Raw genomic sequence first — 22,178 nt, forward strand, 5'->3', positions numbered from 1 at the left:
AGCTCCGCTCCACACACTGACTTCTTGTCAGTCCTGGCTTTACAGGTCCCAGAGCAACATTTCAGGCTTACTGCGCAGAGGACCTCCTCCTCTGCAACACATACCGGCCATTCACAACAACGCCTGTCACTGTCTCACAAAAAGTATGCACATGGACATCATTTACTAGGAGATGCACCAAGCGATAATACAGCCCTCACCCCCACTTCAGATGCATCAACTTCTACAATAAACGGCTGAGTGACTTCAGGCTGTATAAGGATTTGTGCAGTTGAAAAACATCTTTTCAAGGTATCAAAAGTCTCCCAGGCCGGACTGGACCATTTGGAAAAATCTATCCCTTTCCTTGTCATATCCGTCAGGGGTTTGGCCACTACCGAAAAGTTTTTGATGAACTTTTGATAGTAGTTTGCGAAACCCAAAAACCTTTGTAAGGCTTTTAGGTCCTCAGGATGATCTCAATCCAATACTGCCCAGACTTGCGTCAGATCCACACAAAAACCAGTGAACGATAAAAAAATAACCCAGAAAAGGGATCTCCTGAACCAAGAACATACCTTTCTTTGGTTTGACAAATAATTTATTGTTTCGGAGTATCTGAACAACCTGCCTGACAAGTACCTACCTAAGCGAATAAATCAAAATGTCATCGAGGTAGATCACAACAAACCTAACTGCCAGGTAACTAAAAATGTCATTAACAAAGTGTTAAAAGACGGCGAAAGCATTAGTCAACCCAAATGGCATCGCAAGATTTTCATAATGTTCCTCAGATATATTGAAAGCTATCTTCCATTTATCCCCCTCATTGATGTAAAAGTGATTATAAGCCCTCCTAAGATTCAGTTTAGAAAACCATTTGGCTCCCATAATTTGATCAAAGAGGTCCGAGATGAGAAGGAGAGCATATGGATCCTGAACCGTGATCCGATTAAGTTTGCGAAAGTCTAGGCAAGGACATAACCCCCGATTTTTTTCTTGACCAAGAAAAACCCTGCAGCAACGGGAGATAAAGAAGGTCTGATATGAGCCTTTGCCAGACTTTTAGCAATATAGTCCTTCATGGCCTGCCTTTCCGTACCAGAGCTATTGTATAACCCTCTTTTTGGCACCTTGGCCCCATTAATAAGATTAATGGCGCAATCATAAGGACGATATGGTGGAAGTTCCTGACACTCCTGTTCTGAAAACACATCCCCAAAGTCAGACAGGTATTCAGGCAGAGATTGGGTACCCACTCTGGCTATCCGGGTGCCCAAGCAGTTTCTTGGCAATACTCACTCCATTTAACCACCTCCCAAGTCTGCCAGTCTACCGCAGGGTTGTGAAGCGTAAGCCAAGGTAGTCCAAGCCTTCTAGCACATAACGGTCTATAAATTCAGAGTGCATGGCCCCTACCTTTAGATGGAAGATACAAATTACCAGGATTAAAGTACCCCTGTCTCAAGGGTGCAGAGTCACTAGCAATAATGGGTATTGAGAGAAAATGCCCAGGCATAAGGGTCACCCTGAAGGGTCACCCTGAAGGAACAAAATTACGATCCCCACCTTTTGCTCCTCAATTCCAGAGGAGTGAGGATGCAATTAAAGTATAGCTTACAGGCCTCCCTGAAAACAACAAACTTGTCATGCCCCCCAGAGCACTTGTCAGACAAAATTACCTTGGGCTCAACCAGGTGTTGTCTGGGAGTTGCAGTCCCCAAACCAAACGTGTTTGGGTGTTGAAAAACAACCGAGTGAAGATCTGTCACCTCCAGACTGAGCTGCTGCCCCACCAGAGCAGTAATAGGTTTCATGATGGATTAAAAAATAGTATGGCCAAGTATTACTGTCACGACTTTTGTCAGATTACCCGGGGCAAGGGGCTCCTTCCCTGTCCGCAATGCTAGGTGCGCCGCAGCTATCACTGCTCCCTGGATTACTTCTGATGGTGAAGACTCCAGGGCCACATACCTTGCTGAACTCCTGAATCAGCCCTATATCACCACACAGGGAAGTGAGAGGGAACACTGGGGAAAAAAGGAATGTAAACCAAATAGGAGAGGTAGAGGATTTGCAAACAGCCAAAAAGTACAAGCAACAGTCACAAAACAATGCTCCAAATGTCCCTATCAATAACCAACTTGTGTGTGTGTATATAGTAGAGCGGAGCGGCCAATACTGCACAGTTGAGATCATCCAAGCAGGGAAGCTACTGAGACTGCAAGCTGAACAGTTTAACCCCTGCACTGCCTAAATAAACCTGCACTGTTAAATATGAAGGAGAGAGAAGGGCTTCTAATCAGTGCAGGAATATGTGAAATCAGATGCTGCGCTCTTCAGGCCCCTCTCTCTCACAGTATACCCGTGACTGTCTCATTTGTATATCCAGCCATATTGTGTAGTTTAAACCAGGTAGGGAAAGATTAGATCGGGTTTATGTCTCTGCTGTTTATCCTCTTTATTCTGCACCTATCTTCTGTTTCTTTTTGGGTTACAGTACGTACGTAATCCGTTATTTTGTATTTCGTGATTTGTTTTACTCACTCTGTGGTTTCTTTCTATTTCAGCACACTTTCCCTTTTGTAGATAATTTTCACTCTGCTCTGCCCTCCATTTCTTTATGAAGGAGCGTGAAGGGCTTGATGGCCTTTCAGGCAGCGTAGATCCGAGTTACCATTGCCTAGTCTGTGGCTAGAGCTATCACAGTTTACATAGGAATCACTAGGGAATGCGGGGTCAGGATCTCTAGACTGTAGAGGAACTGTCAGGGTCAGTGGCAGTTTTTAGTGTTACCTATTTTCCCTAGAGAGCTGCTTTACTATCATAACAGACTACTATCTTTGCAGAATCAAAGCGCGCCTTTCACTTTGGAGGACATGGACAAACATTGGTTTCAGTAGGCAGCATGTAATGCATTATCTCTCCTGGGGTGGCACTGTAGAGAAATGTAATTCTTGGTACTAAGTTCCCCCTTATATGGCAGCTGATCACTGTGGTTTCCTGTAGTGCAATTAGCACATTGCTGGTGAACCGTTTCAATAAAAGGAAGCCAACTGGAGTTGATCAAGAATTTGAGTGAGAGTGGAAAACATGGAGGACATGTATTCATTTTAATTTTGTTTGTTTTTTTGCACGTGAGTAATATTTTTTTTGGGGGGGAATGTCTTGGTTTTGTTAAAGGGCACTTTGACTGTCACAGTAAGGGTAGGGTCTCATGACCTTTTACTCCACATCTGAAAACAAACTGTATAACTCTGGTCACAGTTTGATCAGAGTGTTGTCTGAGTGTCATCTGTTTTTCTTGAAATTGGAGAGAAAAAAAATTCTCCACCGTCTCTATTTTTTTTGCAGACCCATAGGGTTGCATTGCCGATTTTGATCCGACACTAGGCTCAAGATCGGACCTTTCTGTCCAAGGAAAAAATCTGACATGTGTACAGCTCCGTAGAATATCGGAGATACGAGTGCCATGGATAGCAAGCACTCATCCAAGAAAATTGGTTGTGTGCACAAGCCCTAATGGCGTCACTGTTATAGTGATCCTATCAAGCATCATGTGGGTGCAGTCGTAGTATGTGATGGTGGAGCATTGTAATTGGTGTCCTGTCACGTCGGCCTTGGCTATGTGAGCACTAATGGGCTGGGGTAACAACCGTCTGGGAAGCATGAATATTTTATGATGTTTAAATTACAGGTAATAGAAAAAAATCCATAAAAGACACCTATTATATTGATAAGGTTATATTCACACTATATTATGTACAGTATGTACTATTGGCCCATGCAATGGAAGATGCATTTCTGTGACTCATATACTATATGGGTCCATAAATTCCTAGGGGTTGGACATATACCAACAATTGTGGGGGTTTTTTGTAATTCATCTAAAATGTGTTGGCATGCCTGCTGCGTTTTACTATTGCAGATGATGAATGGATCCTACATTGGTCTTGCAAATTTTTCACCAAAATAAAATTCTATCTCAGGGGCCAGAAGCAGATAGATATTAGGCAGATTGGACTATTTTGGATAATTTGTGATGACGGTCATTTGTTCTTCCTGAGGATGATCTTTAAAGACTGCAGGGTTGCATATATTTTGATTAAACATTTTGGCTAATTTTTGGTTTATACTGTATATGACACTATTTTTCTGAGAACCTGACTTTTATTCAAGTGCACACAAAAACGGGAGTAGTGACACACAAATAAGTGCAAAATGATTTTGTCTATTGTGGCGCCCTGCGTCTTTGCCGCCACAAAAGGGTTAAATATGTACTGTTTTGTATGTGTTTTGTGAGCAATGGGAGTTATGCTTTCTCTGCTAGAGACCACAACACCCACACAATTTACCTCACTCCCTTACTTGTCTGAAGCTTAGAGCTTTACAGACATACCTTAACTGGGAGGGGGAGGAGTTGAGAGTGGTTGTTTTCAGTGAAGAAGGAGAGATGAACTCTCCTGGAAGCCATGACATGCGCTCCCTTCAGGAATAAAGCTAAGAAGAATCAGGGAGTCAGCCCCTAGGCCATCCATGCTTTCAGAGCAGGGTGGTAAGCTGAGAGACTGTGAGTTTATACAACCAACAGCAGAGTGTTTTCCCTGGGAAAACTGCAGCAAACTAGGATCAGTGAAGGATTGTGCAAGAAGGAACTCGAGCTTCACACAGGATCCAAGCTGCAAGATGCCAGAGGAGGAATACACAGTGAGTAGTGGCTATACTGGAAGTTCTAGACCCCGGGAAGCCTTGGTCCCAGATGGGATTAGAATAGCAGGAAGCTTACACCGAGTCACAGCAGAGTGAAGGATAACTCCCATTCTGCAGAGCAGGCTGTAACCGGGTGAGAGTTGTAATATCTCCTCTGAACTGCACCTGAACTACAGTAAATGATAAAGTGACTTTCCTTGTCTCCTGCCTTATTACTCTGTGCCTTCTACTTCCATCACAATCTCTGAGGGTCAGCCCTGGTTGGAGAGGGTTAAACATCTGCACTGCCATCATCATCTACTCCCCCAGGGATCATCTGCAGTGCCGGCTATACTACAGTCGAACACTCCAACTGGCATCACGAATCAACACATAAACTTTATCCCTAATCAATACTCCCCTTTACATGACTGCCTGGGGCCACGGACCAGGTCACTGCCACTGTGACACATGCCTTTAAGATGACCGGCCCGGTACCGAGTATCCCATGGCCTCTGGGGCGCATCACTATCACAGCCCATTGCAAAAGGAGATGTACCCCAGTAAGCCTTTCTCCATCCCTCTGGACCAGAAGATTCTGACTTCACTTACCAAAATTTAGGAAGAGCCACCCCAGAAGAACTGAGAGCTCAGTCTAGTTCAGATCATCTCAGGGAGGAAGAGAGTTAGGGGTCTTCAGAGGCGCACACTATTACCCTTTCTTTTTGGGAGGAAACCCACAAGGAAATCGCACCCCAAGTTTATGTGTGACACTAGATCCTCACTTCAGTGATGGTAGAGTGAGTTTTGTTCTTGAGGACGTTCTCCGATTTCTTGGCCGACATTAGTACCCTACCCTTGATCTCTACCGCAATGACAGTAATTATGATAGCCGATAGAATGCTCTACTCTCTGAAAAATGGTTAATTGTCTTGAGAAGCTAATTTACCACTTCTATCAGTGAATTATATTATCTTTTTTTTTTTAAGAGAAATCATCCAACAGATAGAGTCTTCCTCTTACTGACGTCCTCCAGAGAACATGGGTCTTTCATGACCTTGCAAAAAAACTGCATTAGACTTGTAAGGACAGACAACCAACGTTCCCTGGTGGCCACCTCATCCTTATGCAAAAGAAATACATTTTAATTGCATCGCAAGAACTTGAGTCTGTGAAATCCCTCATCAGCCGGGAAAAAAAAAAGTTAAAGGATTGATAATGTTAAACTTTTTAAAAGCCGAATGTAGGAGACTTTTATTTTCATATTGTATGTATGAAAGTCTCATTCAACGCAAGTTCTGGCCTTAGGTAGTATTTCCAAACAGGCCCATTGTCCGGACTCCCCTCCCACCCCGGCTTAGAAAAATAATAAGTACAATTTGATTGTGGGAAAGTGCGGCAGGATATGTAATAAGAAAATGAGAAGTAGAGGGAAAAAATTGAGTTAGGAGATAAACATTGGGGACCTGGAGATGTTATTGTATCTAATAAAAAAGCCTTTTTGGCTGCTTTCTTTGTTACCTGCCTCTAGGGCATATCTGTGCAGCTCGAGCCTCTGCTTATGAAACTCCTCATCTGGGATTTACAGCTACTGTATCCGATAAGAAAAAGTTTTCCCCTCCTATTCGGAAAAGAAAAAAATATATTTAACGTATTCTTACTCGGTAAAAAATTAATTCAATGTCAGGTTGTTTGCATGCGTCTGTGTATACTGAGGTTCAATGAGTTCATATCAACAGCTGAATCTTAAGGAACATTGGGTAATTTCAGGATACATTATGAATATTATTTCTTCTCTTCCAATACAGTAAAATCCTAAGACTACTGTAAATTCACTGTGGAATTTTTAGAAATTCTGCAGTAGAGAAAAAAAAATCTTTGGCCATCAAAATCCACAACATTCATTGTTCCAACAGGCTTTCAAAGGGCCTTGTCTTAACATGAAGTCCCAGAAATTTCGAGCTCCCCCCTGAAGTCCTGCAAGAGGGTCAAATGACCCTAAAGCCCCCGTTACACACTGCGATATCGCTAGCAATATCGCTGTAAAGTCACCGATTTTGTGACGTTGCAGCGATATTGCTAGCGATATTGCTGCATGTGATACTTACCTCCGACCGGCTCCCCCGCTGGTTATCACTGGTCGCGTGAGGAGCTCCTGGACCATTCCTCGTCGGTCACTTCCTGCGGCGCTTCCTGTGGCGCCGACGAGCGACGCGTGGACGCGGGCGGGAGGACGCAGGATCGCCGCGTCTGACAGGTAAGTAGCGACCCCCGACCACCGCTATGTCGCTGGTGAGATCTGCCTGTGTGGCAGCTCACTAGCGACCACTTAGCGATACACCAGCGATCCTGACCGGGTCATATCGTTGTCGGGATCGCTGGTGCATCGCTAGGTGTAACGGTACCCTTAAGGGGGTTTTACACTAAGCAATATCGCTAGCAATATCGCTAAAACGTCACTGGTTTTGTGACGTTATAGCGATATTGCTAGTGATATCGCTATGTGTGATACTTACCAGCGACCGGCTCCCCCGCTGTCCATCGCTGATCGCGCGAGAATGTCCGGCTCCATTTCTCGTCGGGCGCTTCCTGCTGAGACTTCCTGCTGTGACGACGAGCGACGCGTGGAGGCGGGCGGGAGGACGCCAGGATCGCTGCGTGTGAATGGTAAGTATCGTGCGCTGCGTCGCTGCTGCATCGCTGTGAGGTCTTTCTGTATGAAAGCTCACTAGCGATCATTTAGCGATGCACCAGCGATCCTGACCGGGTGGGATCGCTGGTCGGATCGCTGGTGCATCGCTAAATGTAAAAGGGCCTTAAGTCCAAACTGACAACTCTGATAGCTCCAATTAGCATCCTTTCATTTGTAAATGTGGCCATTGCCTGAGGAATCTGCAGGGGGCAATTATGTTGATCCACCTCAACAAAGGTCTTGTAAGAGAGTGTAAACAAAAGAATGTAAGCTGCTCCTGAGTGTGTCTGCCCACCCCCCAGCTGCATTGTCCTTTTGTGGGGTGTGGGATAGATAGGTGATGGCTTCACCTTGTTTGTTCACAAGAAACAAAATGCAGAGAAGGCACACCATTCAACAGGCATTGGAACTGATCCTGAGCAACACCAACCCTTCAACCGGATTCGGACTCTGAGCTGTCTTCATGTTAGATTGTTCAAATTACCTATTTTTATTTCCTGACTATCTTTTTTATTTATTATTATTATTTATTTATATAGCACCAGAGGGGAGAGAGAACCCTGCCCTTTCGGGCTTACATGCTACAGGATGGTGGGGAAGGAGACAGTAGGTTGGGGGGTTACAGCAGTTCCAGTGATGGTGAGGCGGTAGCTCCAGTAGTGGTGATGAGGCAGCGGGGATCACTGCAGGCTGTAGGCTTTCCTGAAGAGGTGGGTTTTCAGGTTCCGTCTGAAGGTTCTAAGTGTGGTTAATAGCCGGACGTGTTGGGGCAGGGAATTCCAGAGGATGGGCGCTATTCGGGAGAAGTCTTGGAGGCGGTTGGATGAGGAGCAGAGCCTTGGGGGACTCCAACAGAGAGAGGGTGGGATGAGGATGTAGTGTGGGAGTGGGAGACGCTGAATGTGCGGTTTGAAAGGTATGAGGAGATCCAGGATAGGGCTAGGTCTTTGATGCCAAAGGAGGAGAGGATCTGTAGTAGGAGGCAGTGGTCAACTGTGTCGAAAGCAGAGGACAGGTCTAGATGCAAGAGTATAGAATATTGTCCGTTTGCTTTGGCTGTAAGTAGATCATTAGTGATTTTGGTCAGGGCTGTCTCAGTAGAACCAAAACAAAATGTTAATTTGAAATTATTTATCTTGCAGATGATGAGACTCCTCCTCTACCAAAAAAGAGAGCTCGGTTGGCGAGTGAGCCAACAGAGACCGCAAAAGATGGCACAGTGTGGCGTGAAGTACAAGTGGGGAAACATCCCCATTTCACCAGAATAGAACCATACCCTACAGATGGAGAGCCAAGTGATAAGGCCAGACAAAGTGTTCGGAGTCGCCTTCAGAGCTTCCTCTGTTTTATCACTCTTGACATGCTTCGTAGCATTCAAGAATGGACTACTCAACATGCACGTCACACGGAGCAGGAGGATTGGTTCATGGGTCTCCCGGAACTAATGGCATTTATTTAAGTCATTATCTTGCGGGGGGTGACCAAGGTTCCATCACTACGTGACAGCTGGTTAGCAAACCTGGCAAACCCAAGGATCATTGCAACTATGGCCCGAAACCGCTTCCAAGACATCATGCAACACCTACGCTTTGATGACATGTTCACATGCAGTGAGCGAGCGGAGACCGATAAGTTTGCTGCAATCTCCGATGTGTGGAGATCGTTTGTCACCAACTGCATCGCATCCTATAACCCTGGTCGACAAATCACTATTGATGAACAGCTTTTCCCGTCAAAGACTCGCTGCTGTTTTCTGCAATACATTGCAACAAAACCAGACAAGTTTGGCCTCAAGTTTTGGGTGGCTTGCGACTTGAAATCAAAGTACATCTGTAATGTCCTCCCATATCTTGGCAAGGACCCCAGTCGTCCCAGCGGGGAGAGACTGTCCGAAATTGTAGTGATGAGGCTGATGGAACCATTCATGGACAAGGGCAGAACTGTAACCACGGACAATTTCTTTACATCATTGTCACTTGCACAACGACTGCTTAGCCGGAAAACCACTATCCTCGGCACAGTCAGCAAGAGTCGCCGGGAAATTCCTCATCTGCTAGACAGATGGACCGCACTGAATTCACCACTCAGGTGTTTTCAACCACTGGTGCCACACTGACAGTGTATGCACCCAAGCGAAAGAAGGCCGTCTACATTCTCAGCAGCATGCACAGCGTGGTTGAGACTGAGGATACCAACAAAAGGAAGCCAAACACGGTCACACAATACAACCACACAAAGTGCGGTGTGGATGTTATGGACCAAATGGTGCGGGAGTACAGCGTGCGTGCAGGAGCACGGAGATGGCCAGTCGCCGTGTTCTACAACATGATTGACATGGCAGCACTGAATGCGCATGTTCTTTATCAGGCATGCACTGAAGTGCAGGAGAGATGGGTGGACTTCCTGGTTGAGCTTGCAAAAGAGTTAGGTGGCTCTCATGTGAGTGAAAAGAAGGCACGCAAGGAGAAACTCCTTCGGCAACAACCTTCCACACCCAGCCCTGGCAAAAGGGCGAAGTGTCAGGTCAACCATCGATGCACGAACAATTGTGCAACTGAGAGATGTGTTGACTGCTACAAATACACGTGTGGCAAATGTACCAGGGACATACCCAAGGCAGTGCCAGGTATGTTCCGACAGTGCAGACAGACTGCTCGGTGAGTGCTGAAATGCTAGTCACACAAGAAGGACATGCCACTCACACACACACATGCAGCCCCGCCACTGTAGCCTATTGTAAATATGTGTGGAATTGTTTTATTCCTTGTATTTTTTTTATTATTTTTATATGAAAAATAAAAAGCATGGAGACAAATAACAGTTGTTCTTTTGTATATTTTTCACACTGAAATTTCAGTCCTCTTGACTTAGACACAAATGCTTCTGCTCATTACTCACAGCTGTACCTTGCTCTAAAATTTCTAATTCTCTATTTAAAATATATAAAAAATGATTCATTGTTTCAGTGCTTTTTTGCTCAAATGACTGTGCGCTATATGGCGGTACAGACACCTTACAGCTGTGTGACTGTGCACTATATGGCGGTACAGGCCCCTCATAGCTCTGTGACTGCACTATATGGTGCCACAGGCCCCTCATAGCAGTGTGACTGTGCACTATATGGCGGTACAGGCCACCCATAGCAGTGTGACTGTGCACTATATGGCGGTACAGACACCTTACAGTTGTGTGACTGTGCACTATATGGCGGTACAGGCCCCTCATAGCTCTGTGACTGTGCACTATATGGCGGTACAGGCCCCTCATAGCTCTGTGACTGTGCACTATATGGCGGTACAGGCCACCCATAGCAGTGTGACTGTGCACTATATGGTGGTACGGCCCCTCATAGCTGTGTGACTGTGCACTATTTGGCGGTACAGGCCCCTCATAGCTCTGTGACTGTGCACTATATGGCGGTACAGGCCCCTCATAGCTCTGTGACTGTGCACTATATGGTGCTACAGGCCCCTCATAGCAGTGTGACTGTGCACTATATGGCAGTACAGGCCCCTCATAGCTCTGTGACTGTGCACTATATGGCAGTACAGGCCCCTCATAGCTCTGTAACTGTGCACTATATGGCGGAACAGGCCCCCATAGCTCTGTGACTGTACACTATATGACGGTACAGGCCACCCATAGCAGTGTGACTGTGCACTATATGGTGGTACGGCCTCTCATAGCTGTGTGACTGCACTATTTGGTGGTACAGGCCCCTCATAGCTCTGTGACTGTGCACTATATGGCGGTACAGGCCCCTCATAGCTCTGTGACTGTGCACTATATGGTGCTACAGGCCCCTCATAGCAGTGTGACTGCACTATATGGCAGTACAGGCCCCTCATAGCTCTGTGACTGTGCATTATATGGCGGTACAGGCCCCTCATAGCTCTGTGACTGTGCATTATATGGCGGTACAGGCCCCTCATAGCTCTGTAACTGTGCACTATATGGCGGTGCAGGCCACCCATAGCAGTGTGACTGTGCACTATATGGTGCTACAGGCCCCTCATAGCAGTGTGACTGTGCACTATATGGCGGTACAGGCCCCTCATAGCTCTGTATATATATAAAAAATGATTCATTGTTTCAGTGCTTTTTTGCTCAAATAAACCTAAACTAAATACAATATGTATAGTCTTTATATTATCAAATACAATAAACTGAATAGAACTAACTAGAAACTAAATGCTTAAACTCAATGGAAAACAACCTCCTGTGGTACTACAGTAGTGGCCTTAATTACATAACAAAAGACGGTGATTCTAGGATGTTAGATAAAATCCTTCAGGTCATTCGACCTGTCTCTGGGTTCCAAAGGTACAAAATGTTAAATGACCCCTCTCTTGGACTTCTTGTGTTAAAGGAGCATTATTATGTTACTAAATTGCTTTAGACTGCATAAACACAAGCATTTTTTCAAATGACTTGCTTTTTCCATCTGCTGTCATTCTCCTGCAATTAGAGCTTTTATCTTTCATAGTGTACAGCTGTTTTTTATCAAGCTTGGCCTCTGCATCACAGTCAGCTCTGTAGTCCATTGATTTTTATGCAGCAGTTAATTTCCCACCTCCTTCCCTTGGTACTCCTCTTGATGAATGAGGAGCGTCTTATTCCAACTCACCCCTTCATCATCATAAACATCGGTAGTTTTGATGAATCGGTCTTGATGAATTCTTGTGGCTATTCGTCCACTGTTTCGTTACGCGCAGGACAATCTTTTTCAATAAGCTGGGCCTCCTTGTCTATTGTCACATGAAACTTCTATCTGGTTCTAGAGAGTTTACATTATCGGGCCTATTGATCAATTTGTTTATTTTCTTTTTTTAATTAATTCAATTCTTTTCTCCTGTGGTACTCGTTGGCATTTTTGCTTACAATTCTTTTCCTTTTTTTCCCACCCTTCTTGGAGCAAAAAGTACCAGGTTCCACTAAAATATCGCAAAATTTGAGCAAAAAAAGTTAAGGAGTATATAAAATCACTACAGAGGGTATGTGGAGTACATTTGGCAAATATTTTGCAACTTTTGAAAAGTTGCAATTGAAGAATCAGCCAAAAACCTTTGGAAGTCCCCAAATTCAGCCCATAATGGCGCACTTAAAAAAAACAAACAAACAAACAAGTGAACACATATTAAAAAAGACTTTACAAAATTAGCAAATTAAAAGAAGAATTTGATGCGTAACAAAAACGTTAAAAGCTAGATAACAAAAAAGGCACAAATGCAAATAGTAATGGGACCCATTTTGTCCTATGTCTATAATGAACCATCCTGGAGCAGATGTCTATGGTGCAGTACACACAACACTGTGGCTTTTCTCATATTATATTATACACATGAAAAATAGTTACCGGAGGAATCGAAGCGGATAGTGGAAGCAAAGGAAAGTCAGATTTATACCTCTCGGTAGGTGGCACCCAAAGGCAAGCTGCTGTGGTGGCATCCACATACCACCAGCTCCAAACAATGTCTGTCTCCTGCTAGGTGTGATCGTAGATCAACTCATTACAGGGATTTGCATGGATTTTCAGCTGAAGGGGCTGAGGACGCCTTTTCGGTGTGATATTAACTGGTCGTGATGTAGATATCTGGGAAAAACCTGTTAATTTGTTGAGATAAACAGCGAATACAATCTTGTTTAATTACTTGGGGCTGCTTCCAGAGCTTCAACTACTTCCTCTGCTGGGGCTGCCTCATTAACTCCAAACCCAAGGCAGCTCAGTGAGTTTGCAATTTAATTTATGACAAAGGCTGAGATATAGAGAATAGTAGGAGGCCGAAAATACTGAAATTGTGGGAAAATACAGATGTCTGCTCTGGTGTGTCTCTGTGGGGGTAATCTGTCCCTGTGTAAGGTCTAGAAACAATAGAGGGAATGTGCAATAACTTTGTAGATACTTTGCTTTACTTGTCTAGTACTGATTTTGACTGATATCATGTCTTCTACTCTGGTCACATCCAAAGCTGCAGGCAAACATCTTCTAGTTGCTTTTTTCTATTAAGTATTAGCTGTGTAAACGTGAAGGCGAAGTCATGGCCTAGCAGCTACTTGTGCAGATCAAGATTTCTTTTTTTTTTACCACTTGTTCTTCTTCCCATATGGAGGTGTAATATTTGAAACACTGCAGCAGAACAGGCAGCTTGCTATTTACAAATGAACCAGCCTTTTCATTAGTCATACCTCCCAACTGTCCCACAAGTTCAGGAGTATATCTTGACGTCAACTGTATCTCTATTCAAAACACAGACACAACTGAATACAATGGTGGAGCAGAGAGCCATCAGATCCCTGCTCCACCATTCCATCTGGATAGAGACATAGGGTCATGTGACCAGGCAGTAGCGAGCAGTTCAATAGCAGAGAAGCAGGAATGTGGCAGTCAAGTTTGATGCATTTGTGTGGGGCCACTGTGGAGAATTCATAGTGTGTGTGAGAAGAGCCGTAGGGGCATCATACTGTGTGTTACGGGATCTGTGGGGGCATTATACTGTGTTTGAGGAGAGATGTGGGTGGCATCATACTGTGTGTGAGGAGAGCTATGGGGGCATCATACAGTGTGTATGGAGAGCTATGAGGGCATCATACTGTGTGTGAGAAGAGCTGTGGAGACATCATGCTGTGTACGAGGAGAGCTGTGGGGCATCATACAGTGTGTGAGGAGAGTTGTGCGGGCATCATACTCTGTGTGAGGAGAGCTATGGGGTATCATACTGTGTGTGAGTAAAACTGTGGAGGGCATCATACTGTGTGTGACCAGAACTGTGGAGGGCATCATACTGTGTGTGAGGAGAGCTCTGGGGGCATCATACTGTATGTGAGGAGAGCTCTGGGTGCATCATACTGTGTGTGAGGAGAGCTCTGGGGGCATCATACTGTGTGTGAGGAGAGCTCTGGGTGCATCATACTGTGTGTGAGGAGAGCTCTGGGGATCATACTGTGTGTGAGGAGAGCTCTGGGTGCATCATACTGTGTGTGAGGAGAGCTCTGGAGGCATCATACTGTGTCTGAGGAGAACTCTGGGGCATCATACTGTGGGTGAGGAGAGCTGTGGAGGGCATCATACTGTGTGTGAAGAGAGCTCTGGGTGCTTCATACTGTGTGTGAGAGCTCTGGAGGCATCATACTGTGTCTGAGGAGAACTCTGGGGCATCATACTGTGGGTGAGGAAAGCTGTGGAGGGCATCATACTGTGTGTGAAGAGAGCTCTGGGTGCTTCATACTGTGTGTGAGGAGAGCTCTGGATGCATCATACTGTGTCTGAGGAGAACTCTGGGGCATCATACTGTGTGTGAGGAGAGCTGTGGAGGGCATCATACTGTGTGTGAAGAGAGCTATGGGTGCTTCATACTGTGTGTGAGGAGAGCTCTGGAGGCATCATACTGTGTCTGAGGAGAACTCTGGGGCATCATACTGTGTGTTATGAGAGCCGTGGAGGGCATCATACTGTGTGTGAGGAGAGCTGTGGAGGCATCATACTATGTCTGAGGAGAGCATCATACTGTGTGTGAGGAGAGCTGTGAGGGGATCATATTGTGTGTGAGGAGAGCTGTGAGGGCATCATACTGTGTGAGGTGAGCTCTGGGTTGGACAGATACCAAAACATGTGTGTTTTGTAGTTCATCTAAAATATGTTGGTATACCTACTGCGTTTTACTTTTGCAGATGATGAATGGAGCCTACATTGGTCTTACAAATTTTTCACCTAAATAAAATTCTATCTCAAGAGCCAGAAACAGATAGATGTTAGGCAGGTTGGACTGTTTTGGATACTTCTGTTCTTTCACAACAAGTTTTCTCCAGTCTTTTTATCATCAGAGGTAGGACAAAAATAACAGGTAAAACATTTTTTCCATCTGATATCACCGAATCCACCAAACACACTGGGCGATTGTTCTGTCCCCACATGAGGCGAATGAAGATGTGGCTGGTGAATAGGGGCTGGGAGAGGTCCTACCTTCGTTTCCTCAATGCAGGGTAGACAGGACCAATGTTGCTCAGCATCCGGAGAGATGATGCACACCAGGGATTGTTGTTGTACAGTCCAGACTTGTTTAATTGGAAATCTGGACATACAGCGTATGATTGGTAATACAATAATTTCTCCAGAAATGCAGTGTTAACAACAAAGTGATCGAAAAACTGATGCCTTTCACAGCTCGGTACAAGCATGTATCTCCCAGTGAAAGTGAAACTAGCAATGGCTGCTAGGAGGAAGAGGAGACTTGAACCGGAAGTGGAAGGCATGCTATGAGGATTAATTAACTGCAGGCTGCTATATAGAAAAAAAGACGAGCAGATGGCAGCAGAGCACATGCAAGACTGGATTATACATAGCATGAAAATAATACAATATATAGAAACCATAGAAGCATAACTTACACAGAACAGCACAGCGATATCACTCATCCGTCTTCCCCACTCACTTCACTATGACTTTTGCTACGCTCGCTCATTAGATGCTTCAATCTTCTTTCTCCTGAGTGTTACTGTCTTCTTATGATTGGATAAATGCCACAAATGCAAGCTTGTGTCCCTGTTGGAGGAAAAGTTGCAAAATCTCGAAGAGAGGTTAGCTACGTTGAAGATCATTAAGGAAGGTGAAGAGTTCTTGGACAGAGCAGAATTATCTCTTCATGTTACAGAAAGAGAAGAAATTCGAAGTACACCTGAAGAAACAGAGGAATGGAGACATGTGACCCAGAGAAGCAGGAGGATCAGGAGGCAGTCAGCACCCATACTGCTCAGAAACCAGTACCAGGCTCTCACGCAGGAAAACGATGAAGAAATACATCAGGATAAGACTTTGCCAACAAACAGCAACCTTGTACGCCTTCAGAGTCCTCCTGGATGGAGAAAGAAAAATGTTGTGAAGAAGAAACGGAGAGTGGTGGTCATGGGGGATTCCCTGCTGAGAGGAACAGAGGCCGCTATCTGCAGACCGGATATAACTTCAAGAGAAATGTGCTGTCTTCCAGGTGCAAAAATTAAAGATGTGTCTGACAGGATATCAGGACTCTTCAGACCTACAGATGACTACCCATTCCTGCTACTACATGTGGGGACAAATGACACCGCAAGAAACGACCTGGAAATCATCTGCAGAGACTTTGAAGACTTAGGCAAGAAAGTGAAAGAACTGGGAGCGCAGGTGGTCTTCTCTTCCATCCTCCCAGTGGATGGCCATGGAACAAGGAGGTGGAATAAGATTCTGCAGGTGAACAACTGGCTACGTCGATGGTGCCGTCAGCAAGGATTTGGATTTCTGGATCACGGAGTGAACTACTTATACGATGGACTACTTGCTAGAGATGGGGTGCACCTTACGAAGACTGGAAAGCATGTATTTGGAAGTCACCTTGCTACACTTGTAAGGAGAGCTTTAAACTAGAACAACATGGGAAGGGAAGCAAAAGACCAGAAAAAGCCATACACCTGACAAATGCTATTGAGAACTCTGCTATTAGAAGTGGAAAGGAAGAACAAAGACGAAAGAATCTAATTAATAAAAATATTGGAGAAAGAGAAACCAATCACAAACTAAAATGTTTCTATACTAATGCACAAAGCATGGGCAACAAACAAGGAGAATTGGAACTACTAACACAGGAACAGAAATATGATGTAATTGGAATCACTGAAACTTGGTGGGACAATACACATGATTGGAATACAAGACTAGAAGGATACAACTTATTTGCAAGAAACAGACTTGATAAACGAGGAGGGGGTGTCGCATTGTATGTTCGAAATGCGTATATCTGCACAGAGATTGAAGCTTCAGAGACTGGGAGTTCTGTGGAAACTGTTTGGGTAAGAATACAAGGACAGAACAATGGAAAGGACACCATTGTAGGCATTTACTACAGGCCGCCTGTGCAAGCCGAATATATAGATGAACTCTTTATGCATCAGATGGCCAAGTTCTCCAAAAAATATGACATAGTTGTCATGGGAGATTTCAACTATCCAGACATTTGTTGGGAATCTCTCTCAGGCAAAACTAACAGGTCAAGGAAATTCTTATCCTCTCTTGCTGACAACTTTATCTTCCAAAAGGTAAGGGAGAAAACAAGGGGAACTGCTACCTTGGATCTAATCCTTATAAACAGGGAGGAAATGGTTGAGGAGGTAAAAGTGGCTGGGACCCTAGGAGGTAGCGACCATGCTATGTTAGAATTTTGGATTACTAGAGGTGGAAGACCTGTGAAGACTCAGACGTCAAGGTTAGATTTCAGAAAGGCAGATTTTAAGGGATTCAGAAAGAGAATTGGAGGGATCCAATGGCTGGATATCCTTAAAGACAAAAATGTCCAGGAAGGATGGGAAATCTTGAAAAATGAAATTCTAAAAGCACAGTTGATAACAATTCCGAAAAGAGGGAAGAATAGGAAGCATTTAAGGAAACCAGGATGGATGAACACAGAACTTAAGCACATGCTAAAAAGGAAGAAAAAAATGTTTATAAAATGGAAAGAGAAAGGCATATCTAAAGAAGAATATAATGCTGTCTGCAGAACCTGCAGGGCACAAATCAGATTAGCTAAAGCTGAAAATGAACTGAGGCTTGCAAGAGATGTCAAAAGCAATAATAAAGGATTTTGGGGATATGTCAAAAGTAAAAGAAAAGTCAAAGATGCTATAGGATTTTTACAGGATGAAAATGATGAAATGGTAAGACAGGATGTTGAGAAGGCTGAACTTTTAAATTCCTATTTTGCATCTGTTTTCTCTCAGAAAGGAAATGCAACATCAACTGTTATTCACTGTCCTATTAAGGGAATAGAAGAATCCAGGATATCTATAAACAGAAAGATAGTGAGGAAACACTTAGCTAACCTAAATGAATTCAAGTCTCCAGGTCCAGATGAATTACACCCCAGAGTACTGAAGGAGATAGCAGAAGAAATTTTTGAACCCCTCTCCATAATCTTTGAAAATTCTTGGAGAACAGGAGAAGTGCCAGAAGACTGGAGAAGAGCAAATGTTGTTCCTATCTTCAAAAAGGGGAAGAAGGTGGACCCAGGCAACTATAGGCCGGTGAGTCTGACTTCTATACCAGGAAAGATCTTTGAACAAATTATTAAACAACATGTATGTCAATACCTGGATAAGAATGAAGTGATTAAACAGAGTCAGCATGGGTTTCTAACTAATAAGTCATGTCAGACTAACTTAATTTCCTTCTATGATGGTATCACTGATTGGGTGGATCAAGGAAATGCTGTAGATATAGTATATCTTGACTTCAGCAAAGCATTTGACAAAGTCTCTCATACAATCCTTATTGAAAAAATGACTAAGTATGGAATGGACAAGGCAACTGTTAGGTGGATTCATAACTGGCTTAGTGATCGGACCCAAAGAGTGGTCGTAAATGGCTGTACATCCAGTTGGAAGAATGTCTCAAGTGGGGTACCACAGGGCTCTGTCCTGGGCCCTGTATTGTTCAACATCTTTATCAACGATTTAGATGAAGGAATTGAGGGTAAACTGATTAAATTTGCTGATGACACAAAGCTAGGAGGGATAGCTAATACTAGAGAAGAGAGAGAGAGGATTCAAAAAGATTTAAATAAACTGGAGAAGTGGGCAGCAACTAACAGAATGGTTTTTAACAGGGAGAAATGCAAAGTACTACATCTGGGCAATAAAAATGAAAAAAGCATATATAGAATGGGAGGAATAGGGCTAAGTGACAGCACATGTGAAAAAGACTTGGGTATACTAATAGATCACAGACTGAATATGAGTCAACAGTGTGATGCAGCAGCAAAAAAGGCAAATGCAATTCTAGGATGTATTAACAGAAGCATACAGTCTAGATCACGTGAAGTCATTATTTCCCTCTACTCCTCTTTGGTCAGACCTCATCTGGAATATTGTGTCCAGTTTTGGGCACCACATTTTAAAAAAGACATCAACAAACTGGAGCAAGTTCAGAAAAGAGCGACCAGAATGGTGACCGGTCTGCAAACCCTGTCTTATGAGGAAAGGTTGCAGGATTTGGGGATGTTTAGTTTGCAAAAGAGAAGACTGAGAGGAGACTTAATAGCTGTCTACAAATATCTAAAGGGCTGTCACATTGTAGAAGGATCAACTTTATTCTCATTTGCACAAGGAAAGACTAGAAGCAATGGGATGAAACTGAATGGGAAGAGACACAGATTAGATATTAGAAAAAACTTTTTGACAGTTAGAGTGATCAATGAGTGGAACAGGCTGCCACGAGAAGTGGTGAGTTCTCCTTCAATGGAAGTCTTCAAACAGAGGCTGGACAGACATCTGACTGGGATGATTTAGCGAATCCTGCTTTGAGCAGGGGGTTGGACCAGATGGCCCAGGAGGTCCCTTCCAACTCTACGATTCTATGATTCTATGAACTTTACACAGGGGAAGAAGTACAGATCACCCTTTAATGGAAAATTCTTCCAGTTTTGTGAGATTCCTGGGTCGTTTTGCATGCACTGCTATTTTGAGACCTAGCCACAGATTTTCAATGATGTTCAGATCAGGGGACTGTGAGGGTCATTGTAAAACTTACATCTTACACCTTTTATGGTAGTCTATAGTATTTTGACATGTGTTTAGGATCATTATCCATTTGTAGAAGGCATCCTCTTTCCAAGTTCAGCTTTTTTAAAGATGGTGTTATGTCTCTGAACAGTTGAACAATGTACCACAACTCCAGAGTCCGCCAAATCTTTCTGAATGTCTTTTGCAGTCAAGCGGGGGTTCTGATTTGCCTCTCTAGCAATCCTACGAGCTGCTTTCACTGAAATTTTGCTTGGTCTTCCAGACCTTCTCTTGACCTCCATGGTTCCTGTTAACTGCCATTTCTTAACTACATTTCGAACTAAGGAAAGGGAAACTTGAAAACGCTTTGCTATCTTCTTATAGCCTTCTGCTTTGTTGGCCTCCACCATTTTCATTCTCAGAGCGCTAGTTAGAGGAGGCTGGGTTTTTATAAAGCTGGGAAATTTGCATCACTGCGCCTTTCCTAACAATGATGGTGAACAAGCCATAACACTAAGGCTGTGTTCACACACAGCGTTTTTTTAGCAGTTTTTACCGCGGTTTTCACTATAAAACCGCTAAAAATAAGCTTCCCAGTCATTTCTATGCATTTTGCACTTTTTGTGCACATTGATGCGTTTTGTACCGTGAAAAAAACGCATCGCGGTAAAAAACGCAGCATGCTCATTAATTTTGCAGATTTTTCCACGGTTTTGGCTTCTTCCATGCGGTTTGAAACCGCTGCCGAAAAAAACGCATCAAAGACACATCAAAACCGCGCAAAAACCGACGCGGAAAAATAGGTGCGGTTTCTGGGAAGGGATTCAGGTTTTTGAGCAGAAATTTTCTGCAATGTGTGCACTTAGCCTTACAAGCTAAAAACCGGTCTGAAGGTCTGAAACCGTGGTCAAAGTTATCTGAGCACAAAAATCTCCAGTAGTGCCCAAACTTTTGCATTGGCCCATTTCTTTTTTTTGCAATTTTTAAAATGAAAAAAAAAAAAAATATCAATATATATTTTTTTGCCAATATGAAATAGAAAGGAAATGTATCATTAATCTTAGGCCTTTTAGAGATCATTTCATCTTCAACTTGCTTTACAGTTCACAATAATAATAATTTTGACTAGGGGTGCCCAAACTTTTATATACCACTGTATTTATTTAGATATATTCAAAAAATCAGTGGCCATACTACTACATGGATGACTATGGGGTGCATTACACTTTCCGGATTACTATGGGGTGCATTATATTTTATGGATGACTATGGGGTGCATTATACTTTATGGATGACTACGGGCTGTGTATTATACTATATGGAGGACTATGGGCTGTGCTTTATAATATATGGAGGACTACGGGGGTGCATTATACTATATGGAGGACTATGGCCTGTGCTTTATAATATATGGAGGACTATGGACAGTGCATTTTACTATATGGAAGACTATGGGGTGCATTATACTTTATGGATGACTGTGTGTTGTTCATTATTCTTTATGGAGGACTATGGGCTGTGCATTATACTTTATGGATGACTGGGCTGTGCATTATACTTTATGGAGGACTATGGGGTGCATTATACTTTATGGAGGACTATGGGGTGCATTATACTTTATGGATGACTATGGGGTGCATTTTACTTTATGAATGACTATGGGGTGCATTATACTTTATGGATGACTGGGCTGTGCACGCTAAGCATGTCGAGGTGAGGAGACTTAAAGCCGCAATGCTCCTCTGGGAAATATGCTAATTATGCAAATTGTCTCTTCAGAGAGGAAGAGGACTAGAACTCTAGTGCCACCTATTGGAGGTAGCAATCATAAAAGTCAATGTTGACCCTTTAACGAGCCTAGTTACATGACTTAGGATAAAAGCCAAGCGTGTCATTCTCCGCAAGGAGAAATGATACTTCTTGGATATCGGTCTGATGCCTCTCTCACAGCCAAACCAGATCTCCCACTTTGCACTGATGAGGGGCAGTACCCCGAAACACAGTGTCTGCAAATGGAGATTCTGGCTTGGCTTTTATCCTAAGTCATGTAACTAGGCTCGTTAAAGGGTCAACATTGACTTTTAGGATTGCTACCTCCAATAGGTGGCACTAGAGTTCTAGTCCTCTTCCTCTCTGAAGAGACAATTTGCATAATTCGCACCATAATGCACATAATCTCCTGACTAGACCTAAGTCACAGTATCTTGGGATGAGAATAATGCCATGACTTCACGACACAATTCCATGCCTTGCAGTGATCTCTGTTTTGGAAGAACCTGCAATTTTTTGGTATCCTACT

At 43.7% G+C, this 22,178-nt stretch overlaps 1 protein-coding gene and 1 long non-coding RNA gene across 2 annotated transcripts in view; one reads left to right on the forward strand and one right to left on the reverse strand.

Annotated features, from left to right (window-relative positions):
- Window positions 1-22,178, forward strand: part of KLHL29 (kelch like family member 29) — a 1,048,894-nt gene that overhangs the window by 979,803 nt on the left and 46,913 nt on the right. The gene's annotated exons all lie outside the window — the stretch shown is intronic.
- Window positions 1-22,178, reverse strand: part of LOC141083845 (uncharacterized) — a 97,555-nt gene that overhangs the window by 67,205 nt on the left and 8,172 nt on the right. The window lies entirely within an intron of this gene.

This window comes from Dendrobates tinctorius, unplaced genomic scaffold (assembly GCF_039654945.1).
Source record: "Dendrobates tinctorius isolate UK_male_01 unplaced genomic scaffold, ASM3965494v1 ptg000021l, whole genome shotgun sequence".
In the NCBI taxonomy this organism is placed as follows: Eukaryota; Metazoa; Chordata; class Amphibia; order Anura; family Dendrobatidae; genus Dendrobates; species Dendrobates tinctorius.